We start from the raw sequence: 11,355 nt of genomic DNA on the forward strand, positions 1-11,355 counted from the left end.
CGTGTCTGACTCTTTGTGACCCCATGGACTATAACCTACCAGGCTCCTCCGTCCTTGGGATTCTTCAGGCAAGAATACTGGAGTGGGTTGCCATTTCCTTCTCCAGGGGATCTTCCCCACCCAGGGATTGAACCCTGGTCTCCCACCTTGCAGGCAGACGCTTTCACCTCTGAGCCATATCATCTGCATATTGTTATTTCTCCTGGCCATCTTGATTCCAGCTTGTGCTTCATCCAGCCCAGCATTTCTCATGATGTACTCTGCATATAAGTTAAATAAGCAGGGTGACAATATAAAGCCTTGACATATCCTTTCCCGTTTGGAACCAGTCTGTTGTTCCATGTCCAGTTCTACCTGTTGCTTCCTGACCTGCATACAGATTTCTCCAGAGACAGGTCAAGTGGTCTGGCATTCCCATCTCTTGAAGAATTTTCCACAGTTTGTTGTGATCCACACAGTCAAAGGCTTTGGCATAGTCAATAAAGCAGAAATAGATGTTTTTCTTGAACTCGCTTGCTTTTTTGATGATCCAACGGATGTTGGCAATTTAATCTCTGGTTCCTCTGCCTTTTCTAAACCCAGCTTGAACATCTGGAAGTTCATGGTTCATGAACTGTTGAAGCCTGGCTTGGAGAATTTTGAACATTACTTTGCTAGGGTGTGAGATGAATGCAATTGTGTGGTAGTTTGAGCATTCTTTAGCATTGCCTTCCTTTGGAATTGAAATGAAAACTGACCTTTTCCAGAAAGTCCTGTGGCCACTGCTGAGTTTTCCAAATTTGCTGGCATATTGAGTGCAGCACTTTCACAGCATCATCTTTTAGGATTTGAAATAGCTCCACTGGAATTCCATAACCTCCACTAGCTTTGTTCATAGTGATGCTTCCTAAGGCCCACTTGACTCCACATTCCAGGATGTCTGGCTCTAGGTGAGTGATCACACCATCGTGATTATCTGAGCCATGAAGATCTTTTTTGTATAATTCTTCTGTGTATTCTTACCACCTCTTCTTAATATCTTCTGATTCTGTTAGGTCTATACCATTTTTGTCCTTTATTGTGCCCATCTTTACATGAAATGTTCCCTTGATATCTCTAATTTTCTTGAAGAAATCTCTAGTCTTTCCCATTCTATTGTTTTCCTCTATTTCTTTGCATTGATCGCTGAGGAAGTCTTTCCTATCTCTCCTTGCTTTTCTTTGGAACTCTGCATTCAAATGGGTATATCTTTCCTTTTCTCCTCTGCCTTTTGCTTCTCTTCTTTTCACAGCTATTTGTAAGGCCTCCTCAGACAACCAATTTGCCTTTTTGCATTTCCTTTTCTTGGGGATGGTCTTGATCCCTGCCTCCTGTACAATGTCATGAACCTCTGTCCATAGTTCTTCAGGCACTCTATCAGATCTAATCCCTTGAATCTATTTTTCACTTCCACTGTTTAATCATAGGAGATTTATTCTGGTTATACCCGAATGGTCTAGTGGTTTTCCTTACTTTCTTCAATTTAAATCTGAATTTGGCAATAAGGAGTTCATGACCTGAGTCACAGTCAGCTCCCGGTCTTGTTTTTGCTGACTGTATAGAGCTTCTCCATCTTTGGCTGCAAAGAATATAATCAATCTGATTTCGGTGTTGACCATCTGGTGATGTCCATGTGTAGAGTCTTCTCTTGTGTTGTTGGAAGAGGGTGTTTGCTATGACCAGTGCGTTCCCTTGGCAGAACTCTATTAGCTTTTGCCCTGCTTCACTCTGTACTCCAAGGCCAAATTTGCCTGTCACTCCAGGTATTTCTTGACTTCCTACTTTTGCATTCCAGTCCCCTATAATGAAAAGGACATCTTTTTTGGGTGTTAATCCTAGAAGGTCTGGTAGGTCTTCATAGACCCGTTCAGCTTCAGCTTCTTCAGCATTACTGGTAGGGGCATAGATTTGGATTACTCTGATATTGAATGGTTTGCCTTGGAAACGAACAGAAATCATTCTGTCATTTTTGAGATTGCATCCAAGTACTGCATTTCAGACTCTTGTTGACTATGATGGCTACTCCATTTCTTCTAAGGGATTCTTGTCCATAGTAGTATATACAATGGTTTTCTGAGTTAAATTCACCCATTCCAGTCAATTTTAGTTTGCTGATTCCTAAAATGTCAATGTTCACTCTTGCCATCTCCTGTTTGACCACTTCCAATTTGCCTTGATTCATGGACCTAGGATTCCAGCTTTCTATGCAATATTGCTCTTTACAGCATTGGACTTGACTTCCATCACCAGTCACACCCATAACTGGCTCCATTCTTTTTGGAGTTATTTCTCCACTGATCTCCAGTAGCATATTGGGCACTTACCAACCTGGGGAGTACAAGGGCCAGTATTTCTGCAGATTTTTTGCCTTTCCCTGAGGGTCATGTTATGGCTCACTGCCTCCACTCCGTGCATTTTTTTCTTGTTCAAGCAAGGGCTTGTCCAGAAATACCCCCTGCAGGTTTTTGCTTACATCTGGTTGGAACTGTGTCACACAGATGCAGGAAAAGGCCAGGAAAATTGAGTGTCTCTAGCCAATCGCTCTGACTCAGGGTCCTTCCTTATGGTGCTCTCTCTGCTCAGCCAAGATAGATTCCAGCAAGGAGGATTTTGGGAGTTTGATAGGACATGTGGTGTCTCCTTTTGACCTTTCTCGAGTTCTTCCAGTTGGTGGTGCCTTGTTAGTTCTGTGTTCCTTACCTCATGGACTGTAGCTTGCCAAGCACCTCTGTTCATGGGGATTCTCCAGGTAGGAATACTAGAATGGGTTGCCATGCCCTCCTCCAGGGGATCTTCCCAACTCAGGGATCAAACCCAGGTCTCCCACACTGAAGGCAGTTTCTTTACCTTTTGAGCCACCAGGGAAGGCTCCTTACTAGGACCTTCTTTTATAAAACAACTCATGCAAATTATTACTATGGTGCCTGGCCGGGGTGGGCAGTTTCAGTCCAGTGTTCCCTGTAACATCTCTACCGGCTCCAAGTGTAACCAGTATCCTGATTTTTAACAACATAGTTTTAGTTTGCTTGTTGTTCTACCACAAGTAAGTGGACTCACACAGCATGTAGTCTTGGGTGTGCCTTTCACGCAGCATTAAGTGGGTTTTGTCCACATCATTGCATATAATTATAGCTTGTACATTCTCATTGCTGTATAACATTTTGTTTGGGGACTGTACCACAATTTATCCATTCTGTGACTGATGGGCATTTGAGTGGATACATTTATCCCTGAACCATTTTGTTCTTCAAAATTTGCAACCAAAAGAATCCTAACCAATATAAGCCCACAGCTTTTCACCAATTAGCTCCTTTCCCTCTTGGGCCTCACCCCTTTTGGACTCTGCTCAGTTGTCCCCTGGAATCTGACTCCTCCCACTTCTCTCACTCTGCTCTTTGAGATGGACTTTGCACCTCTGCTACTTGTGACTGAAAATAGCTTCATACATCTCTGGTTCTGAATTCTGAGGTAGGATGGAGTAGTGTGGACAAGGCCTAGACAAGCAGGGCTACCAAGAAGTCCCATGATCATTGCTGTGAGTCAGTTCAGTTCAATTCAGTCGCTCAGTCGTGTCCGACTCTTTGCGACCCCATGAATCGCAGCACGCCAGGTCTCCCTGTCCATCACCAGCTCCCGGAGTTCACCCAGACTCATGTCCATCGAGTCAGTGATGCCATCTAGCCATCTCATCCTCTGTCGTCCCCTTTTCCTCCTGCCCCCAATCCCTCCCAGCATCAGAGTCTTTTCCAATGAGTCAACTCTTCGCATGAGGTGGCCAAAGTACTGGAGTTTCAGCTTTAGCATCATTCCTTCCAAAGAAATCCCAGGGCTGATCTTCTTCAGAATGGACTGGTTGGATGTCCTTGCAGTCCAAGGGACTCTCAAGAGTCTTCTCCAACACATAGTTCAAAAGCATCAATTCTTCGGCGCTCAGCTTTCTTCACAGTCCAACTCTCACATCCATACATGACCACAGGAAAAACCATAGCCTTGACTAGATGAACCTTTAGACCCTTGCAAATGATTGACATTTACCAAATGCTTATTTTGTGCCAGACACTCGTCTAAGTGTGCTATGTGGGTTGAGTCATTTAATCCTCACAAAAATCCTTTGAGGTATTACCTCCATTTTACAAATGAAGAAACTGAGGCAGAGAGAGGACAGTCACTTGCCCAAGTACGCACATATAGTAAATGGCTGCTCCAAAGCCAGGCAATCTGATTTGGGTAATCAGTGTTTTTTTGAACTGAACTGATGGAGACCATTTTTAAGGTCTTTATTAAATTTGTTACAATATTGCTTCTGTTTTATGTTTTGGTTTTCTGGCTGTGAGGCATGTGGGATCTGAGCTCCCTCATCAGGGATCAAACCCATACTCTCTGCATTGGAAGGCCAAGTCTTAATCACTGGATCACCAGGGAAGGCTGCAGTCCACAGTCTTAACCATTATTTTTTACACTGCTGCTTGTGAGACCTCTTTTTATCATTCTAAAAGCCCTCAGAGAGGACTTCCCTGGTGGTCCAGTGATTCAGTTCAGTTCAGTCACTCAGTCGTGTCCAACTCTTGGGGACACCATGGACTGCAGCACGCCAGGCTTCCCTGTCCATCACGAACTCCCGGAGTTCACTCAAACTCATGTCCATTGAGTCGGTGATGCCATCCAACCATCTCAGCCTCTGTCATCCCCTTCTCCTCCTGTCTTCACTCTTTCCCAGCATCAGGGTCCAGTGATTAAGACTCCTCATTCCCAATGCAGGGGACCCAGGTTAGATCTCTGGTCAGGGAACTAGATCCCATATGCCACAACTAAGACCCTGCAGAGACAAAAAATAAATATTATTTTTTAAAAAAGCCCTCAGAGAAAGGAACAATTAGTGTTCATTCTCACTTCGTGGATAAGGAAGAAACAGGTATGGGAATTTTAAATAACTTACCCAAGTTCTCTCAGCTAGTGAGTGGCAGATTCTCCAAACTGGAAGAAACTTGAAGAATGAAAACAACTTGAATAGAACACAAACGCTGTACCTGTACTTTAAAGGTGGGGACACCTTGCTGTCCTCCAAAACCCTGACTTTCCTCACTGTTTTGTCACTGCCAGAAAGTTGCTGTTTATGACTATTGAATAGATTCTTGCCTAATTCTTCTCTCCTAGAAATAACAAATCAGTAAAGGTATCTACCTTAGTTGATTTTTGAAATTCCACACAATAGGGATTAAATCTCCCAAGTACTGTAAGTACTGGAGAAGGCGATGGCACCCCACTCCAATACTCTTGACTGGAAAATCCCATGGATGGAGGAGCCTGGTAGGCTACAGTCCACGGGGTCGCAAAGAGTCGGACACGACTAAGAGACTTCACTTTCACTTTTCACCTTCATGCATTGGAGAAGGAAATGGCAACCCACTCCAGTGTTCTTGCCTGGAGAATCCCAGGGACAGGGGAGCCTGGTGGGCTGCCGTCTATGGCATGCCGTCTATGGGGTCAGAGTCGGACACGACTGAAGCGACGTAGCAGCAGCAGCAACTGTAAGTACTTTTTCAATAGTTGTGGGTGCTTTTTTTTTTTTTTTTGGCTTAAACATTGGAAAAGACCCTGAAAAGACCCAATACTTTGGCTACTTGATGCGAAGAGCTGACTGATTGGAAAAGACCCTGATGCTGGGAAAGATTGAAGGCAAGAGGAGAAGCAGGGGACAGAGGATGAGATGGTTGGATGGTATCACTGACTTGATGGACATGAGTTTGAGCAATCTCTAGGAGTTGGTGATGGACAGGGAAGCCTGGCATGCTGCAGTCCATGGGGTTACAAAGAGTTGGACATGACTGTGCAACTGAACTGAACATTTAATTCTCATAGCTCTGGAGGTTGGGAAGACCAAGATCAAGGTGCTGACAAACTTGGTGTCTGGTGAGGGTGGTTGCATTTAAAAAAAATAAATAAAGCTCTTTAAAACTTACCCTCCTGGGACTTCCCTGATAGTCCAGTCACTAAGACTCTTGCTCCCAAAGAAGGGGGCCCAGGTTCAACTAGAGCTAAATCCCACATGCTGCATCTAAGACTCAGAGCAGCCAAATAGATAAATAATGAATTAATTTAAAAACAAACCCCAAAATAACCTTACTGTCCTTATCAGCTCCTGGCTGCTCAAAGAGGCCTGTCTTATCTTATTTTTCCTGGCATGTTAACTGATAGCAGATGGTGGTGCTCCATTTTACTCATTTTACCTTAGCACAAAACCTGTTTCGGTTTCCTGTTTCTTAGGCTGGGATCATGTGCATATGTATAATGCAATGCCTCCTTCCTTTCCCACTTATCTTTCCTAAAATCTGATAGCGTTTCCAGTCCCACTACATTCTAGGTCAACTCTTCCTCCTTTCTGATGCACCTTGTACTCACTGGGCTGTCAAAACATTTCAGGTAATTATGGCTGTAATTTCAAGCACCATAATTTGCCTACTCAGAGGTTTGGATCTAGAGATCGATATGTACTTTGATTACCAGATTCAGCCCTGGGCAAAGCCACAAAATAGGCCAAAGTTTGTCCTTGGCAAGCTCAGCTTTATACTCCTTCCTTGGCTCCTGAATGTTCTCCCCAATTGTTCCTCTTACTTCTCACGTGTTCCTGCTTTCTTCACTTGCCTTTTCAAAACTTGCTCTTAAGAAAGGATTTAGGATTTAGACCAATTCACACTAAGGTAGTAGTGACAGCAGAAACTCAAAATAATCTCTCTTAGGCTATTTGCATTTTAACCAGGGGTAAGTTGTTAGCTGCAGATTTCTTAGCTTCAGAAAACTTGTTGGGGAAGGTCAATTTTCCCAAGAGCCTTCTGGATTGATACAAATCTACTTTACATACTCTGTTGACAGATGAGCTGGGCCTTGCTCATCTATCCTTGATATATCTAGTTCAGTACTCACTTTGGCAGTTAAACTACTCTTTTCTATTTTTCCTTCCTCTTCAAGAAACTCTAGGTTTTACAGGAAAAACTTGAGTATCTTTCTTCTTAGGACACCACATTAAAATTGTGGAGGAATCCTAGGTGTCATGGCTAAGAGTGTAGAGCCAACTGTCAGATACGAAGTTGATACAAAGCATTCTGAGGGTGGGCACTGCCAATGTCAGAATAGTTGCAACACTGTGGATATGTTCCAAAGTCCTTTAGCCATCAAAGCAACCTTGGTCCACTCAGCATAATCAGTAGTAGAACCTTACTGGACATAAACTGTTTATTCATTTCTGCAGCAAAGGATTATTAACACTTACTGCATGCCAGACATTGTTCTAGGAACTAGTGGTGGTACAGCAGGGAACAAGATGAAGTGCATATTCACATGTAGCTTACATTCAGTAGAGGGTGGCAGACAACATATAGAATGTGTAAAGTGGTGATAAGTACTACAAACAACAAAAAAAGCTAGCAGTGAATAGGGAGAATTGGGGAGGGAATGGGGAATTGGGGCACACTTTGCTACGTTACACAGGCTTTCTGGTCACAGAAAGTCGGTCTTATAAGGTGACATCTGAGCAGATGAATTAAGTGAAAGCATACATCATGTGGACACCTGTGTCATTCAGCTAAGGTAATAGGAAGTGTAAAGACCTAAACACAGAGGCATACTTGCCCTGTTCAAGAAACAACATGAGGAATAGCACTTTTGGAGGTGCCTTCCCAAGAAGGGATCCAAGAAGTGGATAGGAGCACAAGGGACCAGATCATGTGATAGGTAATTGAAAGGACCTTGGCTTTTGTTTTTTAAATTTTTCATTTATTTTTATTTACTTGGCTGTTTTGCTGAAAGTTTTGCTTTAGTTTTAAGTTTGAAGGATTTATCATTACACACAATAAAAAATTTCAGTCTTTATAATAGAGGATTACTTGGCTTAATTTCAATATAGTCATTAAAAGAAGAGAAATAGGAACAATAGAAACAAGTAACAGCACATATATCACCAAATTGAGCTGACCAACATCCATACTTGAACAGCACTAGGAAGTCCCTCCTTAATGGCAATCTGGAGTCCCAGGCAGGACATGTTGTGACATATCCACTCCATGGGTGAGACCTCAAATTGCAGTTTGGAGGGGCTCCTTCTTATAATCCCAGGCCACAAAATGATATCATCATCAGTTTGTGCACAAAAATGCAACTCTGGTTTTACTTTAACTCTTTCACAATGCTGTTTGTTTCACCTTGTGAGTCACTAGATTTTCCAGACCCCTGGTGGCTGGCCAGTCCTCCAGGGGCTCAAGAAAATTCCAAGACCCATTCCTTTTTTAAAAATCTAAAGCCACCTTACTTGCTGTGCTTACAGGAAGACATGGAATCTGGTCAGTATCCAGGCAGGCCAAAGACCTGCTCTCCTGCTTCTGAAGCCTGAAAGACACTTCATTTTAATTTCCCTAACAGGGTCTTAGTTGCAGCATGTGGAATCTTTTGTTGCGGCATTTAAACGTTCCATTGAGGCATGTGGGATCTAGTTTCCTGACAGGGATTGAACTCAGGCCCCTGCATTGGGAGTTTGGAGTCTTCCTCACTAGACCACCAAGGAAAGCCCAAAAAGGACCTTGGCTTTTTACTGACTGAAACATGAAGCCACTGGAGCTTGTTTGGCAAAGAAGTGACATGTTGTGACATGCACGTTAAAAAAAATGACTGTGGCTGACGTGTGAAGGAATGCAAGAGTAGACAAGTTAGAAAGCTATTGCAATAACTCAAGAGAAACATCATAGGGGATCTGACCAGGGTGGTAGCTGTGAAGGTAGGGAAAAGTGGAGATAATCAGATTCTAAATTCATTTTGAAGGTAAAGCCAACAGGACTTGTTGATGCATTGGATAGGGGGTATGAAAGAAGACTCAAAAGACTCAAAAGACTACAGTACGTAAAGTATGTAAAGTACTTTAAAGCCCTCTGCTTGCTAGAGGCAAATTTATTACAATGAAAGGATAGCCAACAACCTCCTGGGCAGTTTTTAAAAAGACCTGGGTCATCCCTGTTATTTTCTCGAGTCCCTTTCATAATCAATGTTTTTGTTTTGTTTTGCCAGGCCTCGCTGGCCTTTGGAAGGGGTGGAGAAGGTGGAGTGGGGGGTTGGGGGCTGGGAAAAGGCTGTCCACACATCCTGATCTGCATGCTGGGGACTTAAGACTTCATGAACTGACGTGTGGATAACTAGGTTCAATCTCCTCACTCACGAAAAGCTGATTTAGTTCTCTAAACTCACAAGGTAATTTCTACCTTTTCAATAACTACTTCGGCAAGACAGTCTCCCCAACCCCGCCGCCCCCTTCCAAAAAAAACTCTCCTTGCCCCAGATGCAGTATCTCTTTCAACCAGAATTGAATATGCTTTCCAGTTCAATATCCTTTATGTCCCTAATTTTCACCCCTTATTTATCAAGAAACTTCTTGCCATCCTAACATTTGCTGGTCTTAAACCAGTTGGTCAGAACTTTGTGTTTCAGAAGGCAGATTTCAGCCATCTAACGAGCCTTAGAGGAAATGCTCCTGCACGACCAAACTAGCCTAATGCAGGTAATTTAGAACCGTTTCATTGCTCTACTACAGAAAAGGCTCAACTGGTGGTTGCGTATCTCTTCGGTCAGGGCAGTCAAAGCCAGGATGTCGTGCAAGGCCAGGGCTGAAACCCCAAGAGACGCCCCTCCTGCCACATCTCCACGCCCGCCGTCCCAGAGCCCAGCAGAAAGGCGCCGGCGCCGCATCACGTGTCTGCAGCGTAATCTCCCAGTGGCCAGTGGCGCCTCATTACATGACTCGCTCGACCAATGCTTGGCGTCCGCCCTCCAGGCTCCTCGTTGCTAGGTGACCTCAGCCAAGGCTGGTTTGCAGTGCTTGGATGGTAGCGGTGGAAACTTCAGACCCGGCTCAGTCTCATCGCCGCGCCAGTGCCTGCGAGGGTCTTTTGCGACGGATGCTTTCTCTCCGGCGGGAGCCTAAATGGCGCCCCAACCCCGCCACCTCCTTCCGCTTTCGAGGCTTGAACCCAGGCATCAGAATATCCGCGATCAAGCGGGCTCCGGCTCCTTAGGGCTCGGGGCCGCCTCGGCTAAGAGAACCGGCGCAGACTCTAGTTCCAGCAAGGGTGTGACTGAGGCAGTGACTAGCTGAGAGACTAGTGCCTGGTCGTTGTCTAAGGCGTGGCTTCCTGCAACTTTCTTTGCGGCTTATGTGAAGATTTAGGCTTGTTGCTTTGGCCAGAAAAGGGAAATTGGAACTTTGTGTGCTCTGCTTCCCTGAAACGATTGTACTTGTGGAGTGAAGGATAACAGATTTCGATTTTTTAAAAAATGTGTTTGTGTGTGTGTGTGTGTGTGTGTGTGTGTGTGTGTGTATATGAAAGTGAAAGTTACTCAGTCGTGTCTGACTCTTTGCGAACTCATGGACTGTATAGTCCGTGGAATTCTCCAGGCCAGAATACTGGAGTGTGTAGTCTTTCCTTTCTCCAGGGTATCTTGCCAACCAGGTGATCGAACCCAGGTCTTCCGCTTTGCGGGCAGATGCTTTACCAGCTGAGCCACAGGGGAAGCTCCAAAATACTGGATGGGTAGCCTATTATCCCTTTTCTAGCGGATCATCGCGACCCAGGAATCCAACCGGGGTCCCCTGCGTTGCAGGCAGATTCTTTACCAACTGAGGTATCAGGGAAGCCCATATATATATTTTTTTGACTTTTGACTTGAATATGTCAAAAATTTCAAGTTTATATGTCTAACTTTTTATTTTTAAAAAAGAATCTCTTGCCTTTGAGATTTCTGATAACACCGGCAGTCTTTTTGCTGTTCAGCATTTTAATCCAGAAATACTGTGGTGTGCTTGGAATTTGTATATACCTCACTGCACAACTGAGCGACTTCACTTCACTGCTTATTAGAAAGTTTGATGTTTCGTGCGCTCAGTCACTCAGTTGTATCTGATTCTTTGTGACATGGACTGTTGCTCGGCAGGCTTCTCTGTGCATGGAATTCTCCAGGCTAGAATGCTGGAGTGGGTTGCCATTTCCTCCTCCAGGGGATCTTCCTGACCCAGGAATTGAACCCATGTCTCCTGTGTGACATGGGTCCAATCAAGTGAACCCCTGTCTCCTACATCTCCTGCACTGAAGGCGGATTCTTCACCGCTGAGCCATTGGGGAAGATTTTTTTGATATTTCATATTAGGTACAGATGATATGTATGATATGATATCTCATATATACCTAATATGAATGAAATAACTAAAATTCGGTCCATATATAAATTAGGTTGATATTTCATATGTACCTAGTTTATATGTACCTAATTTATATTTGGACTTGGCTTCACTTATTTCATTCT

The sequence above is a fragment of the Bubalus kerabau genome, chromosome 5, assembly GCF_029407905.1.
Source record: "Bubalus kerabau isolate K-KA32 ecotype Philippines breed swamp buffalo chromosome 5, PCC_UOA_SB_1v2, whole genome shotgun sequence".
Classification (NCBI taxonomy): Eukaryota; Metazoa; Chordata; class Mammalia; order Artiodactyla; family Bovidae; genus Bubalus; species Bubalus kerabau.